General features: G+C 33.9%; 2 long non-coding RNA genes across 3 annotated transcripts in view; one reads left to right on the top strand and one right to left on the bottom strand.

Moving 5' to 3' along the window:
• LOC104008468 (uncharacterized) overlaps window positions 1–17,874 on the bottom strand; it is a 47,372-nt gene extending 29,498 nt beyond the window's left edge. Inside the window, exons 1-2 of one of the 2 annotated variants that reach the window (XR_010147532.1) lie at window positions 17,756–17,874; window positions 15,415–15,580 (exon numbers count right to left, since the gene is read on the bottom strand). This is a non-coding gene — a long non-coding RNA (uncharacterized LOC104008468). The remainder of the gene's footprint in view (window positions 1–15,414; window positions 15,581–17,755) is intronic. The other variant, XR_010147531.1, reaches the window with a different exon arrangement.
• Window positions 17,875–17,993: 119 nt separating this feature from the next.
• LOC104008467 (uncharacterized) overlaps window positions 17,994–26,950 on the top strand; it is a 28,213-nt gene continuing 19,256 nt past the window's right edge. The window contains exon 1 of the long non-coding RNA XR_683063.5: window positions 17,994–18,027. This is a non-coding gene — a long non-coding RNA (uncharacterized LOC104008467). The remainder of the gene's footprint in view (window positions 18,028–26,950) is intronic.

Below are 26,950 nucleotides of genomic sequence, written 5' to 3'. Positions count from 1 at the left end.
CCAAGGGACTGTTCAGTGACATTGTTCATTATAAGACTGAGAAATCAGAAGAAGCTCAGCAAAATACAGTCGTATTACTGACTCTTTGAGCTAATAATTGCTAGACTGTGAGTCTTTAGAATGTAGAAAGAAAACTGCAGTTTTTTTATGATTCTGATATTTTAAATGGTATTCAAGGCAAGACTATACCTTGACAGTGAAATCAAAGAAGAGAAGGCAAGAAATGCGTATCTAAGGCAAAAGAGAGCATAAGAATCGTAAGGTTAAATTGCAGGCTAAAAAATACAGAACATCTAGATTTCACCTCCTTCAGTTCTTACCCGGGAAACTTCTTCTTCCTCACTTCTTTTATTATTTCCTTCAACAAATATTTGATAAATGCAGAGGTAAATGTGCAGAGTTCCTGACTAAATGACTTATTTACATTACTGTAGAGCGGCTGTGGAAAAAGACAAAATGCAAATTAACAATACAAGCATGCATGTTATGTACAAAGTGTTTCCCTTTCTGCATGTTGAAACTGATAGTACATAACATGATGATTTCAGCAAACATGTTAGAGCATCAGATTGTGAGTACCGACACAGTCCCTGCTCAGGTTTTAATAAAGTATTCCTTTTCATTCATGAAGACCCACAAAAACGAGTTTCTGAATTTTGTGACTTGTAATTGTCTGACTGCCGAATCCTTAAGAAAGGCATTTGATTTTTTAACAGTAATGATAAACTTGTGCCATAACACTATACCTTCTTAGTACAAACTTCCCTCTTCTCAACTTGTCAACATAAAGGTCTCTATGTGTTGGACTAAAACTGTTCAATGTCAGCTTGATATTTATATTATATATCTAGAAATTAATGTTTGTCCTGAATAATGGTACCATCAAAGATAACTGTTAACCATACTTTTTGGCGATATATGATACATGAATATTCCACTTACATAGTGGTAAAACATAAGAGAACTTGATTCACATGGAATTCAGCTAGAAATTGAAAGAGAGCATTAGAATTTTATAAATAAATTCCTGATTCTATTTTGCAATTTGGTCGACATGATTTTCTGCAATAAGTAAAGATTATCTAGGGAGTAGGAAGAACATGCAAATAGCATTTATAGTTTCCAATGGATTATGGGTTTCAAAGAGGCCTGTTAGATGACAACACAGCACCAAGTCAAAATGTATTGTGTGGGAAAGGAGTTTACAAAACTAGGAAACTGAGTTTTAGGAGACATTATCATAACACAGTTACAGGCATAGAAATATTAAGATGAAGTTACTAGGCTAAGATATAAATAAAACATGTATTGTAATATATGACCATATATATTACATAAATTTAGGGCAGAAGGAGAGTTAATCTGATGCTGAATTTCTGAATAGTTAAAAAGAGCTTCTAACGTGCTTTCTTTCTAAGGCCAGAAATGGCCCTAGAGATTAATGTCTACTGATATCTGCAATAGTGGGTGGTGCGGAAGTTATGTCTTATTTATCTGTGTATCTAAGAAGCCAGGAAAGAACTTAACGCATAGTAAATGCTCAATATGAATACTAAGCAAACTTTGATAAATATAATAATCAGCCTTATTTAATTCTGAGGAATCTGAGCCTTCAGAAAATCTAAATAAATAAAACAATAAGTCCAAGGTACATCTCTGAATAGTAATTACTACAATAATATTATGAAACAAAATAAAACAAATCAGTCAGAAATAAAAGGAGAGAAATCATGCATATGACACAATCAAGTTAAAAAGATGATGATAACTAAATTACTGAATAATGTGCTAAGCACATTATATAAATTATACCGTTTAATCAAACAAAAATTAAAAGTTTTATGAAAAAGCAGGTAATATTTTTATTTGCATGTTAGAAAATTGAGGTTTTGAGATTAGGTTACAGGGTCATGGTCACAAAGCTAGAAAGTTGTTGACTCAGAGATTTAATTCAGATCTGTCTCATTCCATAACAGGTCAGAGTTTAGTAATCTGGAAAAGGAGATCTGCGGTTTCAATCCAAGTTGGGGAGTGCCATTTGGCGTATGTGGACTATGTAACTCACTGGGAAACTGTGTCTCCTGCTGCTAAATGCTAGTTGTGTATAATATATGAATTCTGTGTTATCGAAGTGCTTTGTTCCAGAAGGAGTCAGCTTCTCATTAGCAACCCAGGCAGCAAGCTGAATGTATTATAACTCAAAACCAAAATAGAATCTTACTTTCACATAGGTAAATAGAATCTTACTTTCACATAGGTAAATAGAATCTTACCAAAATAGAAACTTACTTTCACATAGGTAAATAGAATCTTACTTTCACATAGGTAAATAGAATCTTACCAAAATAGAATCTTACTTTCATTTGAGCAACGCAGGAGAATATTAGAAGGTCTGAATTACATATGGCTGAGGGTATCAATAAGATAAAGACTGATCAAACACAGAATTAAAATAAAATTTGTTAAATTACTATTTCTGAGGCCCTCATGCATAAATAGAAATAAAGTGTAGAAATATATAAAATGTAACAATTTTAGAAAAATATATTCCCTTCTCTGGTATATATTTATACACACACATATAAATATATACACATGTATACATATGTATTTTATATATATGAAATATGTTGTGAGGTGGGGTCTTGCTATGTTGCCCAGGAGACTGGAGTGAAGTGGCTGTTCACAGGCACAATCATCATGGGCTGCAGCCTTGAACTTTTGGTGTCAAGCAATCCACCCACCTCAGCCTCCTAAGCAGCTGGGACTACAGGTGAATGCCATTGGATGTGGCTCTCATCTTCAGTTTATGATGGAATGGGGGCTGGAGTAGGTGAGCTAATGGTATGGGATTGGTAATATTTTAATAATGAGAGACACAACAATAATAATGTAATAATGTGAAGGAAGTTGTTGTACACAGACTTCCAGGATGGCTGCCAAAGATATTTTCCATTTGGTATTAATGCCCTTATAGAATCTGTTCATTTGAGTGTGGGCTGGACATAGTGACTTGATGCTACCAATAAAAGACAACAATAGTGCTGAGATTTAATTTGTATGACTAAATTACAAAAGACTGCAACTTCTTTCTGAATGGCACATTCTCTCTTTATTGCCATTTTTGCTAGCATGCTTTGAAAAAGCAAGCTACCACAAGAGAAGTCCACACATCAAAAAACTGGGGGTGGTTTCCAGCCAAAATCCATCAAGAACTGAGGCCCTTTGTCCAACGGCCCTTTAGAAATTCAATTATGTCGATTAAGTTTGGAACTCTATGTTTCTACAGCTGAGCCTTCAGCTGGGACTGTAGACCCTGAGCTGACACATTGATTCATTACAGACTTCTGAAAGAATATGAATCAGAGAATCCAAATAAGCCATGCCCAGGTTCCTAACTCATACAAACATGGAGATAATAAATTAGTGTTGTGTTAAGCCACTGAATTTGGGGTAATTTGTTATGCAGCAATAGATAACGAATACAGAAGAATTGGCTGATAACTCGTTGTATTTTTTGCATTGATTTTATATCCCTTCCAATCTCAGCCATCCCTACAACCTGATGTGGACTCAATAGCTGTTGTAAACCACTGTCAACTCTTTTTACATGCATCTTAGGAACATAATATTTCTTTTTGTTCATTTCCATTTTGCAGTCTAACTTGGAGAAAGCCCAGAGAACCTTTGCAAAGGAAGCAGATTGAAAACTCAAATAAAATGTGAAAGCATGAATTCAAAGAAAGAATATCCAGTGTTATGGCCTGTAGTGGTAGAAACACTAACCCCAGTACTTGGAGTTTTTTCAAATATAATTTTATCATAAATTATAAATAGAGTTTATTATGAAATAAAATCTTGAGTCAAATTACATTACTAATTTTGGAACACATTCTTTTTGTAGAGTTAATTGAAAAATTACTTTTGAACAATAGACAATTATGTTAAATCTTATTGTGTTAGTGCATGATTGAGGAAGTGCATGACAAAAGACATTTGCTTTGTCATAGAAAAATTGAAGTAAGTTAAATATTTGATTATATGAATATTTTTTCTCTCTTTTGCAGTAGATCGGTTTTTTATTTTAAAAACTTATTATAGAAAACTATATAAACAGTCAATGAGATTTTATATTTTATGGGGTTATCTAATCCAATTTCACATCCCCAACGCTATTTCTTTGCCATTTCCCTTACCAATCTAACTTGCCACAATAGGCATTTCAACAAAAGCTTCAATAGATTGTTTGTTTCACTTTGGAATTCCACATAGCCTTAAATATCTTAATTTTTATTGTGACTACTTAACATTAATGTATTTTTATGCAGATTCTCCACATTAACTCTCTCAGCAACCGTCTAAAGTAAGCATCATCATTCATATCCATTTATGTGTAAATTTGGCATATATAAGAATACAGAGGGTAGATAACTTTCCAAGGCTAAATAGCCAAGGCTAAATTCTTACACAGACAATCTGGTCTCATAGCCCACACATCTCAGCCTCATGTCATACTCTATAGTATTTACACATTGAACACTGATTTTTTAAAATATTTGTATTGTGAATTCTCCCTCTCTGCCTTCCTCTGTTGTCTATAAACTTTGTAAACATGTCATATTTTACCTTTTTTTCCCGATTATTTCATATTCTATGTTAAGGCCAGTAATGAACAAATGTGACTTTACAAAGGGTTCTACCTTCTGCACAATTTATGCTATTTATTTTGAATTAAATCATTAATTGGAATTTTAAAATATTTTAACTACGAACAGATCCCAGGCTGAGTTAATGTGGACCATATCGGTTTGGTGTTTCCCCAAACTGGCAAAGACTATTAGAAGTTACAGACTCTGTCATCCCCTTTTTATGTATTTGTGTCTCACCTCCATTCCAAAGTTAAAGTCCAGTAATCTTTTGTTAGTATTCTTTTCTTTCAAGTGTTTGAGCTGGAAGTCCCAGAATGTAAAGTCTATATGGGAGGACTGTCCAGTTTTAAAGTGGATTTGGCCTGGTGTTCCCGTTGGCCAGTGCAATGGTACTGGGCAGGCAGGGAGAATAAGAACATAAAGCCAGACAGCTTGGCTTGAATCACAGCATGTCTTATGCTAGCTATACCAACTTGGGCAAGCTACATAACCTTTCTGTGCTGTATTTACATTTATAAAGTGAAGATAATGGTCTCTGCTTCATAGTTTTATTATGAGGATTGAATAGGGACTAAAAGCAAGTGTTACATAAGTGTTTGCAAAATGAAAATATAAAAATGTACATAATGAGAAAGTAGAGGATAATAAGGAGAAATGGCATGAAATAGAATATGCAGTAATGAAAGATGGGTAAATATATATAGATCCCAATGCTTTGGCTCCTGAATCCAGATGTAGTTCCTGAGAAATGTCCTTTGTACCTTTAAAATAAATTCTCCTTTTTTATTTAAACTATTATAAATGAACTTGTGTTTCTTAAAACTAAATAAGACTTACTTGACTAGAAAACTAATATAGAGAGGATTAAAATTGGTTACATAGATAAAATGCTTAGCACAATATATAGCATATAGAAAATGTTTAATAAATCGTAGCTAAAATTGTTCCTCTAACTCCATCTTTATTTAGTTTTTCTAACATTTAGCTATAATTTTGTCATTTTTATGTTCAGATATTTTATTTCCTTAAAAAGACTCAGTCATGATGCACCCATCCTGATCTGTCAAACATTCTGCTTCTTTGCCTATTCTTAATTTTTCTGGCTTCTGAATAAGAAACATGTTTTCTTTGTTATACCCCTCTTATTTGCCTCATATTCCTGGCACAACATGTACAGCTTAGGTATACTGGAAAATCAATTATATTGTTTTGAGACAAACAACCAAAATACCTTGCCTAATCAAACCCAAACCCTAGGTTGTTATTTTCTTATCGTAAGACCTCAAAAAAAGATCTATCTCTGTATCATACAGTCAAATGGTTTTACAAAGAGCCAAACATTTATTTGAAGAGTTGCTCCTGGAATCTTCTTAGATGGTGTTGACTTCTTTTCTTGTGTCTTCCTACCATGGGTGTTAGGTTATCAGAAGGTTTTAGAACCCTCAGGTATTGTAAACTCTAGTTCGCTCTCGTGACTATGCTCTTGGGCATAATAAGGTTGGTATTATGAGTGCTTGTAATCAAGATGTTGGCTCCTGAGGGCATTTCAAATTCTTGAGCAGCTGCTTTATTTAACTGTTCACAGAATGTCATGCTAGCAGTAACATTTTTACCCATTTATAAGCAAGATATTTTGTATTGAAATAACTATTGCATTTGATCCAGTTACTTTTTTATTTATCTTATATAGTGATTTACTATTTGAAAAGATTTAATTTTTTATCAAAGATATTTATGGAAATGTATCGATAGGTAATATTACACTTGTCAAAACTAAAAATAAATTGCATAAAAATAGCTTTTTGGGAAAAAAGAAGCTATGCAAGGTGCATTTCCCATTTTGATTTTATTTCCTAATGAAAACAACAATCCTAAGAGTTGGTGAAATAGTTCTGCTTCTTAGCTCTGCTTCACTTTATTTTTGTGTGACAAATACAATATTCTCAGAAGTTGAAAATATTTTCAAATCATGTAAATCTAGTGAAAATATATAAAATACAGGTGCTAAGGATTGTAAAGCCCTAACTGAGTAATTCAACAAACACTGTTGAAATGAGAACAACTTTTCAAAGCATTTGGTCAGAATGGTCTAAAATTGGGATGACAAATCCATTCAGAAATAGCTCTTTCCTTCAGATGTAGCTCCTTTCCCATCTATACAATTTGTGGTTCATTCAGTAAATGTCAATGCAAATATAAAGGACAACTATTCTTACTGATTTTACAAAATTTTGCCATTGCAAAGGAGTAATGTTGACATTTATCATTCAACAATAACATCCTTAAGAAACTAAACCATTGTAGATGTTTTTAGAACATTGACTAAGTTGCCTTTATCCTTCTTATACTTTCCATATCATTATGCATACCATCAAATCCCAAATATGCAGCATAGAATTATTTTTGGAAACTTTATTTAGGGTCCTATTAAGCTATCATCACATTTTCAAATATACATTCCATATTAGCTATTAGATACCAGAATATGTCAATCAAAGTGATCAGAAATATTGATAAGTAGTAAGTGTGCTGGCCTAGAAACAGCATGACTTTGTGGGGATGCAGACCTGGTTTCTAATTTCAGCTCTGGCTTCTACTACCTGGGAAAGTTGTATCATGTCTCTGACTATTGACTGAGTATACGTAACTTGAGCTAATTATTTATTTGTATTGTTATTACCTCTCAGAAATGAAAATAAAATGTCCTCACAGGCAAATAGAACCAACCATGCTTTTTTGTAGGACCATCATGAAAACTAAATAAGTTAATTAATATAAAGTTTTCTGTGTGGTTCTTGGAACAAAGTAACTGTTGAATAAATTTTAGCTTATATTTCATTTTATCTACCCAAGTATAGCTTACACCTTTTGAAATTTTTCCCCTTTAAAATTAACATCAGTACTTATTTTATTGTTATGAAAAAATATCATTTTGCAAATCTAAAACATAATATAAATTTCCAAAGAGGAATTTCACTGCTGGAAGTCTTGGATTGCTTAGCCCATCTATTTTTACCATCCCCTTGTAGTTTGTCAGTAAACAATCTGAAACTCATAGTGAAATGTTCACAAGGTAATTAATGTGAGCAGTTTTCTAAGACAAATATATACCGCCCCCAACACCACCAACCATTTTTTTGAAATTCCACAATGTGAATCCCACTCTAAAGTGTAGAGAGTATTTGCTGCAGAAATGACATTTGGCAACATCCCATTTGCCTGATGTATATTGAGAAAGCAAAAAGTAGACTGTTCTGCTCCTTTTACATATATCTAGTGCAACTTTTTCAGACATGTGAAAGATTAAGCACTAGAACTGAATTGAAATTTTCAAGACTGGGAATAATAACAAACTTGTATTTTACAAAGAAGAGTGTCATGTGTTTTTCAGTTTTTGCAATGCTACCAGTATTGTATTTATTAATACATTGTTCCCTTTTCATATATCTATTTTTCTACTTTTCCCATACAAGTTGTCTGTATGGACTTACTTTGAAATATACTTGCATACATTTTCAAAGAATATGATTGAGATAACATATATTTTTTGGATAAAATCAATTCAAATAGTTGACAAGCCAGTGCTAAGTTTTATTTTTATTCTACATTTCAGTAGGTGGTTTTTCCAAATGGATACATTACTTTTAGATATGATAGAAAATCTTTATCAACTGTATTGTATATCTTCTGAATGGTTCCATATTTTGAAAAATATTTAAGTGGGAAGATATTTATGTTACTTAAATCTATAATTCCTCGAAATCCTTTTTAAATAGAATTTGGTGAGCTGGTGGCTAATGAAACAGTGTGGTATAGGTGGATGTATTTGGCTCTTCAATATTCTATATTTCGTTTAATCAACTGTATCTTCTTCCCTAAGGGCAAAAAAATTCCCTGTTTAAAGAAAGGCAATTTTGGGGAAGGTAGCAATGAAATCAGAAAATACAAATTATATCTTTGGTTTTAAAGGAACTTGAATTCAAATTTTAACATCACAAATGCTAATGTGTATCATCTTGAACCAATTGCTTATTCTCCCTGACCTTTAGTTTTATTAACTGTACAGAAGGGCAGTGGTATGGGAGGCTAATTATCTTCACACTGGAAGGCCATAGTAGAATTCAGTGACGTTATTTACACAGTCCCTTGCATAATCCCCTGTTTTTTAAAAAAAGGTCCCATAAATGCTATTACCTCACCCATTTTCTGGATGATTTTATGCTAACAGAATAGAAAGGGTGTTTTTAATGTATTGCTTTGTAATGCAAAACAAAACAAAGCAACAAGAATAAGAACAATATACTCCCTTTCAAACATAAAAATTTAAACTAGTACAGAGCAAAAACCTTGCATTAAAAAAGAGATTATGTAAAATTTGTCAGTATTCCCAACTACCCCTTCATAACTTTTAAAAATTTCAATATTAATGTTTTAAGAAATAAAATCCAAAATAATATGACCACCTTTCTTGCAAACTCTTGGATTTAATTAACCAGTAAAATGAATTTTCAGCCAACCTATTTAATGACTGTATCCCAAAGCATTGCCAAAACACAGTGCACGTAATATAATCCTCCCATAGTAACATCTTGCTTCAGATAACGTTTTTTTCAGCTCCGTAAGGAATATTCATGGAAGATTTTCTCTGAATTATATTTATTTGTACTGAAGCATGTCAGTATTAAAATGATTGTGCCATTGGTTGAGTTTATGAATAGTGCCATTGCATATTTATGCCCTCTGGAATAGGAGGTAAATCTGAAATCAATATATAGGTATTAAAAATAACTGTACACACAGATACACAAGAATTCATCTTACATGTGGGAACTGCATATTTCAGCCTTATTACCTTTGAGTTTAGAAAGGGTGGAAATAAATGCTGTCAGTATTAATGCTGGGAATTTCAGTTCTGGCAATTAAACTCAACATTTTGTTTTCATGGAGTATCCTAAAAAATCAGCTTCTACTTTTTTAGCTGATATAGCATCAATTACTGATTGTTTTAATTCTGCCATCAAAGAAATCCACCAACATTCTCCTGTATACTTATTTATATTATCACTTTGGAATTCATATATTTCCAGAGATACAATAATTGAATTTAGAGGGCTGGGAAAGAAGGTTAAATGCCAACTGAGTGTAGGGTTTGAGTAGAAAATATCTACATATTATTACATCTTATATGTTGAAGAACTCTTGTATTAGCTAGATATCATCATTCATCACTCTATATATAGATAAAAGAAAGCAGATTCAGAGGAATTAAGTAAAGGACCCAAGGTCATATAGATAGTAAGAAGTAGAGAAGATTAAAATGCGCATTTTTCAAGTGACTTCATTGTTATGTGATATCACTTTATATCACTTAAGGCTTTACCTGGCCTTGATCTTAAGAAGAGAAATAGGTCGAAGACATGTTACGTAGAAAGAAAATAAGAAAGTAAATTAATACTGTTCTATCTGGCTTTTTACTACTGATTAATTTGTTGCAATGATTCCTTGAATAAGCTGAGTAGGGATGTGTAACCTAGCTAACAAATTGAAACATGCCAAAGATTGGCTGTGGCCTGTCATAGACAAGAAATAAGAGGTAGTGAAGAGAGCCAGGATATTGAGTTAAACAAACATGAACTCATGCCACTAATGCATTATGTGTCCTTGGGCAAGTGAGTTAATTTCATTCTGTTTTTCTTTTCTAATATTTAAAATGGAAGGACAACGTCAATAAGAATGTCAATAAGAATTATTGATATGTGTCTCCCGGGGAGTTTGAGAAGTAAGAGACATTTACCACGCCTTACACAATTCGTGGCACAGTGTAGGTGTTCAAATTATAGTATTTCTTTTATTCATTCTTAATATTTTGTCAAGTTTTTCCTTTCTTTTGGATTCTAGGAATGTGATTTTTTTCTCTTGGCAGGCGAAACAACAAATTACACCTTCATATGACTAATATGCTTATGTGTCATCCAAACACTTTTACTTCCAATGGCAATGCTAATTAGAGGGGCATGATTAGCAAAATACTAGCCATTTGGAATAATATACCCATATATTATAGAAACAGTTTTTGTTTCCAAGTGTTTGATATGTATGTTTAATGTATAAAAAGGTAAGAAATATATATATATATATACACATGTGTATATATATGTGTGTGTGCTTAACAGCTAAGTTATGCAAGGGAGAAAAATGTCACTAGAACTAAATGCCTTACAGGTGTTGCATTCTCATTCTGTGAAAAAGATACGGACAAAAGAAGAAACAGAAAGTAAAAAAAAAAAAAGAAGAAGAAGGAGAAGAGATAATAGATTAGCAAAAGTGGCTAGAATTTCCAAAATTCTATTGGTAAAATAAAACGTACATTTCTATAGTTAAACTAAAAATACAGTATACATGTTTCAAATGAAGTATAGACATAACATTTTATATTCTTGTTGGTGTTATTCAAGAACAATTGTTGAAAATGTTTAGTTGGAAATTGAGGATTGAATAAATTCACACGTATGGAGACAAATCATTGGCAGTGGAGAGAGTAAAGAAAAGAAGGAGATCAGCAAAGTTGAATAGACTAGGTGGGCAAAGACTCACTGAGATCTGTGTGAGAATGTCCTTCCGAAACTCTGATCTTCTTCTTAAGACATCTATCATCAGATCTCCTAATGCATTTTATCAATAATTTTGAATATTAACCTTAAGGCTAGTTAGATATTAAACAAATAGGGAATTTCTGTATCAAAAAAATAAAAAAAATTGTATAATGTTAAAAGGATTTCTTTATAGCATAATTACTAAGGGCCTTAACTATAGTATTATCCGTTATTAAATCCAAAATAGATATCTGGTATATGGGTTTCTTAGTTTATTCAGAACAGAATTCCTTCACTACAGTGTTCCTTATGAAGGAAACATAAAAGAATACATGGTGGAGCATGTGTATTAGACCTTTTATTTACAAACATTATGTGTAATTATTATATGCTGGATCCTGTGGTTCTCAATTAAGGGATGTTCTCGCTCATGTTCCCACACATACTTAGGGGCATCTGGAAATGTGAGTGGGAATTTTGTGGTTGGCACAAGGACTTGTGGAGGGTGGTGGGCAAGGATATATATAGTGTTCCAAGACACAGATGCTAAATGTTTTGCAGTTCCACACGTTAAAGAACTACTGCCTCTCCTCCCCCATGCCAGTAGTGATCTTATTTAAAAATAGCTAAACACATTTTGGGGGACTTTTTTAAGGAAAGTTCCACTCAAAACACATTGATAGTTGTTGGATTCTGTTAGTTCTTTTCCATGCCTGTTAAGCAATGATTATTTATATCACATGAACAAATATATATATTTGGTGCTGAGTGGTAAGAAAAAAACTACAAAAAGCAGAAAAGAATATTCAGTATACATCAATTGGAGGGCATCACAGAAGCAATTGGTTTCTTAAAATCTCTGTCTGATAATTTAATTTACTTCCCTGAATTTATCACTGAATCCTTAGGACTTATAAAACAAAGTGCAAATTCCTTAAACTGATATTCAAGGTTTTCCTAATCTGCACTTGAATATTTGTTGTCTATTAACATCCTCCCAGCATTTTCTTATCAATCCATTAATCACTTCTTCTACATTTCTTTTATTTATTTGCCTCTGCATTTACCCACAGTGTACATTCTGCCTGGAATTCCCTTTCCCAGTCCACTCTTCATATGTCCAGATCCAAACTACTTTATTCTAGGCTCTGCTAAAAATGCCAAGACCTTTACGAATACTTCCCTCAATTCCATTTCCTGAAAACAGAATATAATCTCTCGCTTGTTGAAACTCACTACTAATTGTTTTCTGTGATTCCTCATGATATTTGGTATTCTAGATATTGCATTATATTTATTTTTGTAGGTATCTTAATTCTGTCTCTAAATTATAAACACTTAAAGAATTGATTTATAGCTTACTAATCTTTGCAACTTCACAGCTCCTTAGAACCTCCACCCACATAGTTGCTACTCAATGAATAATTGCTAAGTTCATTACTAGTCCTTCAAATGGAGTCCTAGGGACTGGAGGTAAGTGAAATGATTGGTAGATAAGGAAAGGGGTTAATACTGGATAGTCACCACACTTCTAAGCATAATTAGCACGTTTTCAACGACTTCTGAGTACACTTGAGTTGACTTTAATAGTACTCCTGTTATCAATCCCAAGATGACCCAATTATTATGCTAGGACATACTAACTTGTCTAGGACTGACAAATACTTTTTGAAGTTAGCTTGTAAGTTTTCTCTAAAGTAGATGTGAAAGTTATTCATGTTCTATAGTGACCTTTCCATCTCTGATCTCTGATTCCTGACCTTGTGTAATACTCAAATAACCGTCAAAGCTGAATCAATCTAATAAATAGTTCCCTAAAAATTTTCCCTTTTTTCTATGATTAAACAATTAGTTGTTACTATTATTTCCTTTCCTCATAATTGTTAGATTTTTCATGGTTCTTCCTTTAGTAATTCTCCTCCAACTAGAAAATGTCAGAAGTATCATTTTTACTTCTTCAAATAAATAAACAGTGCTTTCATAACTTTCCTTATACAGATCTACTTTTCAAATATTTCAATAATATACCCTGCTCCTATAAGCAAGTATGCCTTCCATTATTTTGAACTTCAGGTTCTTAACCAGATGAGATATTGAGTAATCCAGACTATACCTAGATTCTGAAAGCAAGTGGTCAGAAGCCAATAAACTGAGAGATTGTCTGAGTCACAAAGTATGCCAAAATAAATATGTTCCAGTAAACCTCTGAAGTCACCATGGAAATTGACTTCAAGCATTTTTTTAGCATTCAATATATTTCTCTTTTCTGCCATTCATCTTATTTTTCAGGTATACTTGTCATGTTCCTTTTTAACTGGAAATATGGCTGGCATACACTCCTTTTAATAACTGTTAGTTCTGCATGTCTGAACCTAAATATCAAACATGATTGGAAAGAGATAAGGTGATGATATTGGAAAAACCTATCTAAAAGGTATGAGTCATGTTTCCAAAATAAGGCAGCAAATTCACTCTTCCTGTTAGTTTATTATTTCATCCAGTAGAATATATACCTTTTGTTTGTTAATTGCAAGGCTTGATGCCCTGCAAGGACCTCTTTGCATTTTGTAGGTAATGCCGGAAAAAACAAACAAACAAAAAAAAAATTCCTACAGTTAGCATCCAGTATAGTTTATTGCTGTCTGCATTCTGACATTTAACAATGATCTCACTCTCACCAGCAATAGGTAATTGAAGTAAAATACATACTAAACCCAACCAAGATGTTATTTTTCTCCTTTAATGCAGCTCCTTTAAGTACTTGTCTCTCTGGTATTTTAATCTCTTGCAGGAAAAGAATTATTTTATGATACAAATTAACCCTTATAAATACGTTGATTTCTATTTGTCTTTCTATAATTCATGATATATTAATAGTCATTTTTTGTCATTATTAGCAAAAAATTTGAAATATATCTAGTGGGTTGAAGAGTGCTCCCTAAAACATATGCCCAAGTCCTCATTTACGGTAGCTGTGAATGTGATCTTATTTGGAAATATGGTCTTTGCATGTGTAATTAAGCTAAAGAATTTGAGATGAAATCATCTTGGATTTAGAGTAGGCCCTAAATTATTATTATTATTATTATTATCATCATTCTTCTTCTTCCTCTTCTTCTTCTTCCTCTTCCTCCTCCTCCTCCTCCTCCTCTTCTTCTTCTTCTTATTTTGAGATGGAGTCTCGCTCTGTCGCCAGGCTGGAGTGCAGTGGTGTGACCTCGGCTCACTGCAACCTCTGCCTCCCGGGTTCAAGTGATTCTCCTGCTTCAGCCTCCCGAGTAGCTGGGACTACAGGTGGCATGTGCCACCACACCCAGCTACTTTTTGTATTTTTAGTAAAGACGGGGTTTCACCATGTTGGCCAGGATGGTCTCGATCTCTTGACTTTGTGATTTGCCTGTCTCGGCCTCCCAAGGTGCTGAGATTACAGGCGTGAGCCACCATGCCTGGGCTTCTTCCTATTATTAAAAACATATTCTCAGAACTTTTCAATGTCTCATTGAAACTCAGTGCATAACATGCACATGAAATTTATTTTTCTTTCTTTTAAACTCTTCTTAATTTGAGAACAATAATTACCAAGTCAATCAGTTATCTCAAAGTGAGGCTTCAGTTGAAGTCTTTTCTTATAGTAAGACAATTATGCAGATAAAGATGTTTCTTAGAGCCACTATTTCTCGCATCTGATTTTGATTATGCTTGAGAGATGATATAATTATAAAGATTAATTAGTAGTCAGCAGAATAAAGTCATATTTCCTCACATTAGCAATATGTCAGTACTAAAATGCTGAAGCTTTCAGAGAAATGTGATAAAAAATGTTCAGTGCTTGTTAGGTCAGGCAACTCAATGAAACTGTATTTTTGTGTGCATGCTGATTTGCAAAAATGCAACAGAGATAGTCAGATGAAGGGAATGAAGATTCATTAAGTTTGTAAAAACTCTTTAATTGCTAATTAGATGGGAGCACATCACATTCAAATTGGAAACATTTAGCTCTTTTTCTCCTTACCAATTAATAATAAGAGAGAGAAGATATTTAAAGAAACAAATAATATTTAGGAGGTCTCTTTTGGGCAGACCTGGGCATCACGTATTTCTTTCCATAAAAGTAATTTAACAACATCGGCAGTAACAATATCAATATCAATATCAATAGATAGGATGTTTACCCCTGAAAGGCGTTAATTCATCTGTCTTGCCAGCACTAATGAAGGATATGTACTTTCTATGTAGTCCAACACTGCATGTTGACCTGTGCTTTACCTCTTTGCCTCCTCCTAAGCTGAGATTCTTGAGAGCATGGGCTGTGAGCATTGTGCTGAGTCACACTGGAGCCTGACACAAAAAGAGTAAATCAGTCATACTCACCTTCTATTTATGTAATATTTTACATTTACGTTTATATTTTGTAAAAATACGGCATTTAACTATTAATTATATTGAGTACGATTTTATTTTGTTGGTGCTTCCTTACTGCTACGTTCTAGAAGAGGACTTACCTGTCTCTTCTTAATCCTGGTCCTTGTGATTCTCATTTATGTGGCCCAGTGCCTGGCACAAGGTCCCCCACAAAACTGGTGCTTAAGGAAACAGCTTATGATTCAACAAGTCCTTTATAAGAATTGTGATGCAGCTCTTTCAAACAGAACTTAAAATGCGCAATGAGGACTTAAAACAATCCTATGAAATAGAAACTGGGAGTTGTTAGCAAATGAGAACAGGCTCAGCAAGTTAAAGCAAATTACCTCTCGGGCTAACATACAGTCAGATGCCCTCTATGCTATTTATTTTCAAACATATCATGTTAAAAACAAAATGCTTCCTGAAGCAGGTATTGATTTTTTGCCTTTATTATTTGTTAGAATACAATATATTTAACACTTCCTATGAGTAGCTAATAACATCAATATTAGAGCATTGTATATTCTAAAGGCTAAATTTGGATAAATTTCAGTGTAAATATTATAAAATAACCATGAGCGGCAAGATAGAAAAAAATCTTGAATTTCTTTATTTAATTTTATTTTTAAATCGAAATTCAATAACATTTGAAATGCTTTATGCCAGTTTGGGGTCCCCTATTATTTGCTATATACATTTTGTTCATATGAAAACTTGTTGACTATGCCAATCAATAAATTTGCTTTAAATTGAATCAGAGGATCTTAATCAATGGGAGTCCAAAATTATGTTTGGCCTAGAGAAAAGACGGGCACTGTATAAGACAGTAGAGTATCATATGCCTATTGAAAAATTAGTCTGTCCAACAGACTAATTGTAAGTGTCCAATACTTACTCATTCTAATCTAACTTAGCTATGGTAAACTTCTTAAAAGTTTTCTCTGTCCATGCAATGAAAAAAAGCAAACTTACTGGAAAAATATGATTTGAGATTTGCATTTCTATGGTGCACTACAGATGGCACATTACATTAAAATATATATTGAATACTAAAAATGGTAAATCCCACGTCAGCTACTGCTGATGTCTTTCAGACCATCATACCTAACGTCTTTTCTCCAAATTCAGTTCTCAGTTCTAGGCTCTTTATTGGCCTCATGTAGGTCAGAAAAACTAAAGATGAAAAAAGTGAAATCATATAATCTGTAAGTACTTGATATTAATGAATTTACTCAGTCAAAAATTTTGGGAAAACTCTCTCTGCTAATATAGACCTCCCCAAAATGGATATAACATAGTTATAAGCAAACTTTCTGAATATAAAGTGGTGAAGAGAGGGAAAGGGAGAGTGATGATAGTATTATATAAAAAGTAACAATCAGTTGTTTTTCTTGAATAAAGGAGTATCTTCTAAATGATTCTTGCCTTAGAATCTCATCTCTTAGTATCAGAAGTCGAGTTTGTTATATAAACTTTCAATCAGAGAGAAACCCGAACTCAAAATAAATTAAAAATTCTAAGCAATGGCTGCAAGTGATTTTCCAAAATGCATATGGAGAAGGGTTTGCTTTTCTTGAATAAGTTCTGCATGAATCTGTCCAGGTAACAAAAGAGATAAAGATAGCTATGAATACAATAATATAAATGTAGTTGTCCTTTAAACTCTGAACTTTGTCCAGCTCTAAGAGACTGAGGACTTTTTATAATTTCCATGCTGATTCTGGGTCTAGAAAGTGCAGGCCAAACTAGGCTGTGGATTAATACAGTAGGAAGCAGAACAGTACTCCTTGGATAAAAGAATGGGGTCCAGACACAAAGATGTGAATTTTACCTGAGGGCTTTACTGATGGACTAATGAGCAGGGATTGTAACTTAAGAAACCTTTATAAATATTGACCATTTTTCTTTCATGTTGCTGCATTATAAGCCATATCAAAATTTAAACACCTAAAACAGCTATCTGATTATCTCTTATTTTTCCATGAAATGATTGGGCTCAGTTTTTTTCTCTCCACGTGATGCTTTCTGGGCCATTGTTGAATGGCTGTAAATGTCAGGCTATTGGGCCAATCTAAAATTGGCCTGGAATGTCCGACTTGGCTCACTCACATGGTTGGCATTTGATGCTGGCACTTGGCAGGGAGATCATATGGGATTGACAGAGGCAAGTTAGTTCTCCATGTGGTCTCCCCATGTGGCTTGGGCTTCTCATATTATGACTACTCATTAAAGAACAGAAAGTGGATGCTGTCTGTTATCTTAAAGCCTGGGGTTCTAGAATGTCACTTTTGCCTCATCTTACTGGTTACATCCGAGGACAGCCCACAATCAAGGGGAGGGTAGATATGTTCTACCTCTTGACATGTAGTACGAACATAAAGGTATGAGAAAAATTTTTAGACACTGTCATTGGAAACCAGCTACCACATTACTTTATATATGCCTATCTTTAGGTTAACAGTTTAATAATCTGGATGTAATCCATTGCATACCATAGATGCATATTTTTTTACTTGTCAAATTATTTTTGTTTTCATTAGAAAATCCAAAATTAAAATAATTCCATTGATTTTAAAGATAGACACATATTTCATATAAAGTCAGTTAACAAATCTGGTATGTTATAATGGACAAACCAAGTACCTATACAATGATATGGCATGTACTATTCACAGCAGTGTTTAAATCCAGTCTTTTTTCATGGGATTGGGGGTTATGGGCTTGAGGTTATGCAAAACATCAAAGTGGAGGTAGCTTCATTCTGGGCAATAATTGTTAAGTAAATTAATTTTTTGAACCTGACTTTTTTCATTTATTAAATGTAGATTATAATATTCTAGTGGGCATTTCTTATCTACTAATATATCAGCTATTTTATAATTCTCCTCAACTAATAGTACCTGAATTTTGTTTAGGTAACAACCCATTCTTCAAACCGCCTAATCTAAGCCCTTATTGACTTAACCAATTATCATATTCCATTCTTTTGGGTAAAATGATGGTGTTAGGGTTGGGACCCCATCAAACCAATTCAAATAGAATAAATGTAAAAACAATTGGAATGTTGGAAAAAATTTCTTTCTCTGTACACAAAAAAAGTATGCAGCACTAGGAGTTGTTATCAAAGTTATTGAGTAGAGAAGAACTGTTTTATCATGAGATTGGCAATATGGCATTTAGAGAAGAAAGATGAATTTACTGCTTCAAACTGCAGCTACATTTTCTTCTCAGAAGTCTACATTTGAGAGCTAATAGTGAACCTTTTGCTATAAATCTCTTTATGTTAGAATTTTTGATTGTAGCAAAATTAAGATACTTAAAATATGTATACATCACATAATTGTTTTGAAAATTAAATTTGATAATTATTATAAAACATCCTGTACCATGTCTGGCATATAAACACTTTTTAAAAATTTTACTCATTATTTGAAGTACGGCAATATTCCTAGACTATCAAATAATTTTATTTTTTCTTAAGAAACAGATTTTAAATATTTTTTTGTTTAGTTACAGAACAAAAAAAATCATAGAACCTTGAGTCTATTTGATTTTAATTTCAATACATAAGGTAGAGCTGCCTGCAATGACAAGCTTACCTAACAGAGAAATATGGTGTAAATGAAAAACACAATAAAAATGTAATTAAGGAAGCTGGTTGATTTTTTTTCCTTGAAAGAAGTTTATGTTGGATAAGAAAGAGCTGATTTCTATTATTTGTTATGATTACAGTATTCTATTTATATTCTCAGCACTGAATTAATTTCTTTTTTAATGCTAACCTTGCTGAGGATCCTTTTAAAATACTTTAATGAGTTGAGTACATAAATCATCTCAGTGAACACAAACACTTGTATGTAAAAACTCTGGAGGGAGCTTTCTAAAGATTTTAGAGTAGAAAATGAGTCACTTGAAGGCTTTGTGCCCCCTCTTTTCACTTACCAAAATGAAAATAAATAACAATTGTTATTTTTCATAGACTTAGCAATGGTAAAATCTTTAATAAAAAATTGTTCAAAAGAAAACATACAGCATTGCATATAGACAGCTTTACAATACATTGCATACAAAGACTACCAAGTACAGGAGTACAGGCTTAGCATTTGTTCTCAGGTTTGTGAATTTTGAGCTGGAATGAATATTGCATTATAATGGAGATCATATGCATATAGGCAAATGCCCACAGTAAAAAGGAGAGTTTTTGAAAGCTATACAGTAATAAATACAGATTAAAATTAGAGAATTAACAGCTAAATATTAAAACTAGAATAGAGAATACTTCATTTATATCTTCTATTAGCTGGAAATATTTATATGTATACAAACAAACTCTAATTTAAAAATAGATAAAGTGCTATAGTTCTGTAATTTGTCACAATTAAATACTTAACATTATTAGATGTTCTCACACATATATAACATCAGGTTTACAATTCAGGTAGCGATAATTTGTCAATCTATGGCGAGTCATTGAGTTTTGAGTAAACATTGCTTAATTTGCTGGTTTGTAAAACTTCATTTTCATATATTAAATTTTCTTAGAGTAGATCTCATCAATATTCTCACTCAGCAGAAGCATCCCAAACCTTTACCTACATAGAGACGCCAAACGTTGTTTTCTAAATAAGATTCATTGGAAGGAACCTAAAGACTCATCTATGATGGAGTTGAGAATATATTAGGAATAAATTAAAAATATAATGGAATACTGGGATAATTTTCCAGTTCTTTAAAACCATCCTACATAGACATAGCCTTGCATGTCTATCTCACAGTTTGTTGAGAAACTGAGGAAAGCACATTTCTATAATTTGCTTTATTCTCACCATTTATAATAGGGATATAAGCTTTAGAAAACAAAGATTCCATCAATACAGAAGGAAGTCAGAGACCAATACTATGTAGTAAAACAAAAATCAAACCAAAACCCATGATTCTGATATAAGATCTATAACAATAATTTGTTTTTTGTGGAATTTAATTTCTATATGTCTCAGTGTTTTAATTTTGTGAAAAAAAAGGTAACAATAACTTTTAAGCCCTCAAGGGATGAAACTGTTTAGCTGAAGGACATAGTGAACCATTAAGTCTGAGGTGAACTACCCAACAGAATAGCTCCTTAGGAATAAATCAGAAAGTGGCATATTAAAAAGCTACTTGCAAGTTCTGTCTGCATATCTTAACTCCCCCGGAGAATGCCTTGCTCTTACTCTATAAAACATTCTTTTTCCTTAATAACTGACATTATTAGGAAAATGGGGAAGTGGAGCAATATGGCCAAATAGAAACCTCCACCAATAGTTCTCCTACAGGAATACCAAATTGAAAAACTATTTATACAAAAAACACCGTCATAAGAACAAAAAATCAGGTGAACAATCACAGTACCTGGTTTTAAATTCATATTACTGAAGGAGGCACCAAGAGGGTAGGAAAGACCATCTTTAATGTCAACACCACCCCTCCCCAATCTCCTGGCAGTGGCACCATAAGGCAGAGAGAATCTGTGCACTTGGTGGAAGGAGAACAAAGCAAATGTGGTGCTTTGCATTGGAACTCAGTGCTGCTGTATCAATGTGGAAAGGAACACCAGGCAGAACTCCGTTGACATCCACAGAGGGAGCATTTAGACCAGCCCTAGCCAGAAGGGATTTGTCAACCCCAGGAATTGGAACTTGAGGTCTGGCAAGCCTCGCTACTGTGGGCTAAACAACTCTGTGATCTAAAATAAGCTTCAAAGGCAATCTAGGTCACAAGGACTGCACTTCCTGGGAAAGCCATGATGCTTGGAGCCAGTGGACTTGGGGGACAAGCAACCTAGTAAGACACCAGCTAGGGTGTTCAAGTGAGTATTTGTGCCACCGCTTCCCCAGTGCCAGGCAGCACAGCTCACAGCTCTGAGAGAGACACTTTCCCTCTGTTTAAGGAGATGAGAAGGGGGAGTAAGAAAGACTCTGTCTTACAACATGGATACCAGCTCAGCCACAATAGGACTGGGCATGAAACAAAGTTGCAAGGCCCACATTCCGGGCCATAGCTCCTGGATGATATTTCTTGACACACCCTGGGCCAGAGGAAACCTACTCTCTGAAAGGAAGAATAAGGCAGGATTCATCACCTGCTGACTAGAGAGCCCTTGGGACCTGAATAATCAGTAGAAATACCCAGGCAGTACTTCCTGTGGGTTTTAGGTGACACTCTGAGACATGCTGGCTCCAGATGTGATCTAGCACATTCCTAGCTGTGGTGACTATGGGGAGAGATTCCTTCTGCTTGAGAAAAGGAAAGAGAAGAATAAAGAGGACTTTGCCTTGAAGCTTAGGTACCAGCTTGGCCACAGTGGGGTAGAGCACTAAGCAGGTTCTTGGGGTCCCCAGTTGCAGGCCTTGGCTCTTGGAAGGCATTTCTGAACCTGCTCTGGGTAGTGGGAGGCCCATTGCCCTCAAGGGAGGGGTCCTAGGCATGGCAGCACTTACCACGAGCTTAAAAAAGAACGGTTGGGCTTTGAGTGAGCATCAGCAGTTGCTGGTCAATACTTGCCATAGGCCTGGGCCTGTGGTGGCCATCAAGAAAGACTCCTTTGCTTGTGGAAAAGGGAGGAAAGAGTGGAAAGGATATTGTCTTGTGGCTTGGGTGCCAGCTCAGCTGCAGAACAATAGAGTATCAGGGGGATTCTTAAGGTTTCTCATTGAAGACTTTGCCTTCCTGACAGCATCTCTAGACATGCCTGGGTTCAGACAAACTCACTACCCTGAAGGGAAAGACACAAGACTGGCTGGCTTTGTCCCCTGCTGATTGTAGAGTGCTAGCTCCTTGAGTGAACATAGATGGCAGCCAGGCAGTGGTTACAGCAGGCCTTGGGTAAAACCCAGTACCATGCTGGCTTCAGGTCTGATTCAGCATAGTCCCAGTGGTAGTGGCCACAAGGGTACTTGTGTCAACCCTCCCCCAGCTCCAGGCAGCTTAGAACAGAGAAAGATACTTCATTTGTTTGGGAAAAACTAATGGAAGGAAGGGGCTGGGGGCGGTGGCTCACGCCTGTAATCCCAGCACTTTGGGAGGCCAACGTAGGTGGATGACGAGGTCAGGAGAGATCGAGACCATCCTTGCTAACATGGTGAAACCCTGTCTGTACTAAAAATGCAAAAAATTAGCTGGGTGTGGTGGCAGGTGCCTGTAGTCCCAGCTACTCAGGAGGCTGAGGCAGGAGAATGGCGTGAACCTGGGAGGCAGAGCTTGCAGTGAGCCGAGATTGTGCCACTGCACTCCAGCCTGGGTGACAGAGTGAGACTCCGTCTCAAAAAAAAAAAAAAAAAAAAAAAAAAAAGTAATGGAAGGGAAAAGCAGTCTCTGCCTGGTAATCTAGAGAATTCCTCCACATCTTATCCAAGACCACCAAGACCACCTCTACAAGTCTGTAAAGCCACGGATTACTGAAGTTGGGGTGCCTCCTAATGCAGATACAACTACAGTGATGAAATATGTAGATTACAAAACCAAAGTTCCTCAGAATACTCAGAAAGCCTTCCCAAGAAGAATCAGCACAAACAAACTCAAACTGTGAAGAAAAAAATACCTCACACCTCAGTGCCCAATAAACATCCACAGCCATCAAAACCATTTAGGAAACATGACCTCATCATGAACTAAATAAGGCACAGAACAGAGATACGTGCACTTCCAGACAGAGAATTCAAAATAGCTGTGTTGAGGAAGCTCAGTGAAATTAAAGATAACACAGAAAAGGAATTCAGAATTCTATTGAATAAATTTAACAAAAAAATTGAAATAAATGAAAAGAACTAAGCAGAAACTCTGGAGTTGAAAAATGCATTTGACATACTAAAGGATGCATCGGAGTCTCTTACCAGCAGAATTGATCAAGCAAAAGAAAGTATTAGTGAGCTTAAAGACAGGCTCTTTGAAAATACACAGTCAGAGGACATTTTAAAAAAGAATAAAAATGAATGAAGCATGCCTACAATAACTAAAAAACAGCCTGAAAGGGGCAATTCTAAGAGTTACTGGCCTTAGAGAGGAGATAGAGAGAGAAAGATTGAGGTAGAAAGTTTATTCAAAGGGATAATAACAGAAAACTTCCCAAACATAGAGAAAGATATCAATACTCAAGTATTAATAAAAGAAGGTTACAGAACACCAAGCAGATTTAACTCAAGCAAGTGTACCTCAAGACATTTAATAATCAAACTCCTAAAGTCAAGGATAAAGAAATGATTCCAAAAGTAGCATGAAAAAAAGAAACAAATAACATATAATGGAGCTCCAATAGATCTGGCAGCAGACTTCTCAATGGAAACATTACATGTCAAGAGGAAGTGGTATATTCAAAGTGCTAAAATAAAGCAAACAAATTTTTCTTCTAGAACAGTATGCCTAGTAAAAATATCCTTTAAATATGGAGAAATAAAGATTCTTTCAGAAAAACAAAAGCTGAGGGATTTTATCAACACTAGACTTGTCTTACAAGAGATGCTAAAAGGAGTTCTTTGATCTGAAAGAAAAGGATGTTAATGAGCAACAAAATATTTGGAGGGCAAAACTCATGCAATAATAATAAGTACACAGAAGAACACAAAATATTATAATATTGTAATTGTATTTGTACAATTGGTTTGTAAATTATTCATATCTTGAGAAGAGGAAAAGATAAGTTGATCAAAATAATAACTTCAGCAACTTTTCAATATATAGACAGTACAATAAGATATAAACAGAAACAACAAAAAGTTAAAAAGAAGGAGGATAAAGTTCAAATGTAGAGATTGTACTCATTTTACCTTATTTATTTATTAGTTTGTTAGTTTATGCAACCAGTTTAAGTTGCCATCAGTTGAAAATAATTGGTTATAAAATATTATTTGCATGCTACATGGTAACCTCAAGTCATAAAACATGTATCAAATACACAAAAAATAAAAAGCAAGAAATTAAAACATGCCACCAGATAAAGTTATCTTAATTAAAAGGAAGTCATAAAGGAAGGAAAGAAGGAAGAGAAGACCAAAACAGTTGGAAAACAGATAGCAAAATGATAGCAGTAAGTCCTTACTTATCAGTAATAACCTTGAATGTAAATGGACTGCACCCTCCTATCAAAAGAGATGGAGTGGCTGAATGGATAAAAAGAAAAAAAATAAGATCTAAAAATCTGATAACCATAAGAAACACACTTCACCTATAAAGACACAAAAATATGCAAAATATAGGGATAGAAAAAAGATATTCTTATGCAAATGGAAATCAAAAAAGAGGAAGAGTAGCTATACTTATATCAGGCAAAATATATTTTAACACAAAAATCATAAAAAGAGACAAAGAAGGTTATTATATAATGATAAAGTTGCTAATTCAGCAAGTAGTTATAATAATAGTAAACATATATGCACTCAGCACTGGAGCAACCAAATATATAAAGCAAATATTATTAGTGCTAAAGAGAGAGATAGAATCCAATACAATAATAGCTGGAGAATTTAACACTTCACTTTCATCATTGGACAGATCATCCAGACAGGAAAAGAACAAAGAAACATCAGACTTTATCTGCACTACGGCCCAAATGAACATAATACACATTTACAGAACATTTCACCCATCAGCTGTGGAATAAAAGTTATTTTCCTCAGCACATAAATTATTCTCAAGGTTAGATCATACGTTAGGCCACAAATCAGTTCAAAAAACTGAAATTATGTCAAGTATCTTCTCTAAACATTGTGGATTAAAACTAGAAACCAATAACAAGATGGATTTTGGCAACTATACAAGCACATGAAAATTAAACAATATGCTCCTGAATGACCAGTGGGTGGACAAAGAAATTAAGAAGGAAATTAAAAATTTCTTGAAACAAGTAAAAATCGTAACAAACTTATCAAACGTATGAGATGTAGTAAAAGAAATACTAAGAGAAGATTTATAGCTGTAAGTTCCTATATTTAAAAAATAGAAAAACTTCAACTAAACAACATAATGATACATCTTAACTAGAAAAGAAAAAGCAAACAAAACCTCAAACTAGTAGAATAAAAGAATAATAAAGATCAGAGCAGAAATAAATAAAATTGAAACAAAAAAATAGAAAAGATAAGTGAAACCAAAAGTAGATTTTGAAAAGACAAACAAAATTGATGAACCTTACTTTAAGTAAGAAAGATGAAGACTCAAATAAATAAATTCAGAAATGAAAAAGAAGACATTGCAACCAATACCACAGAAATCCAAAGGATCACTAGACTACTGAGCATCTACATGCCAATAAATTGGAAAAGTTAGAATAAATGGATAAATTCCTTGACAAATATGACCTACCAAGACTGAACCATGAAGAAATTCAAAACCTAAGCAGACCAATTACAAGTAATGAGATTGAAGCCATAATAAAATGTCTTATAGCAAAGCAAAGCCTGGGACTTGATGTCTTCACTACTCAATTTTTCCAAACATTTAAAGAAGAATGAATATCAATTCTACTCAAACTGTTTCAAAAAATAGAGATGGAGAGAATACTTCCAAATTTATTGTAAGAGGTCAGTATCACACCAATCCTAAAACTAGACAGGAAAGGAAAGGAGAGGAGAGGAGAGGGGAGGGGAGGGGAGGGGAAGGGAGGAGAGGGGAGAGGGAAGAAGAAAGGAAAGAAGGAAGGAAGAAAAGAAGGAAGGAAAGAAAGAAAGAAAGAAGAAAAAGAAAGAAAGAAGAAAAAGAACAAAGACAGAAAGAAGGAAAGAAAGAAAGAAAGAGAAAGAAAGAAACTGCAGGCAAATATCCATGATAAACATTGATGCAACAATCCTCTACTAAATACTAGCAAACTAAATCAATAACACATTAAAAAGAACATTTGTCATGATGAAGTTGGATTTACTCTAGGGATGCAAAGATGGTTCAACATATGCAAATCAATCAATATAATACATCATATCAACAGAATGAAGGAAAAAAATCATTTAAATTGATGCTGAAAATGCATTTTATGAAATCCAACATCCTTTCATGATAAATGTCCTGATAAATGAAATTCATGATAAATAAATGAAAGTAAACAATCAACAAAGTAAAGAGAAAACACACAGAATGGGAGAAAATATGTGCAAACTCTTCATCTGACAAGGGATTAATAACCAGAAAAAACTGGATACAGAAGGAACATACCTTAACATAATAAAAGTTATATATGACAGACTCACAGCTAGTATACTGCATGGGGAAAAATTGAAAACCTTTCCTCTAATATCTGTAAGATGACAAGGATGCTCACTTTCACCACTGTTATTCAACATA

This window comes from Pan troglodytes, chromosome 9, assembly GCF_028858775.2.
Source record: "Pan troglodytes isolate AG18354 chromosome 9, NHGRI_mPanTro3-v2.0_pri, whole genome shotgun sequence".
NCBI classification, from domain to species: Eukaryota; Metazoa; Chordata; class Mammalia; order Primates; family Hominidae; genus Pan; species Pan troglodytes.
This window is presented reverse-complemented; position numbering and strand designations above follow the sequence as displayed.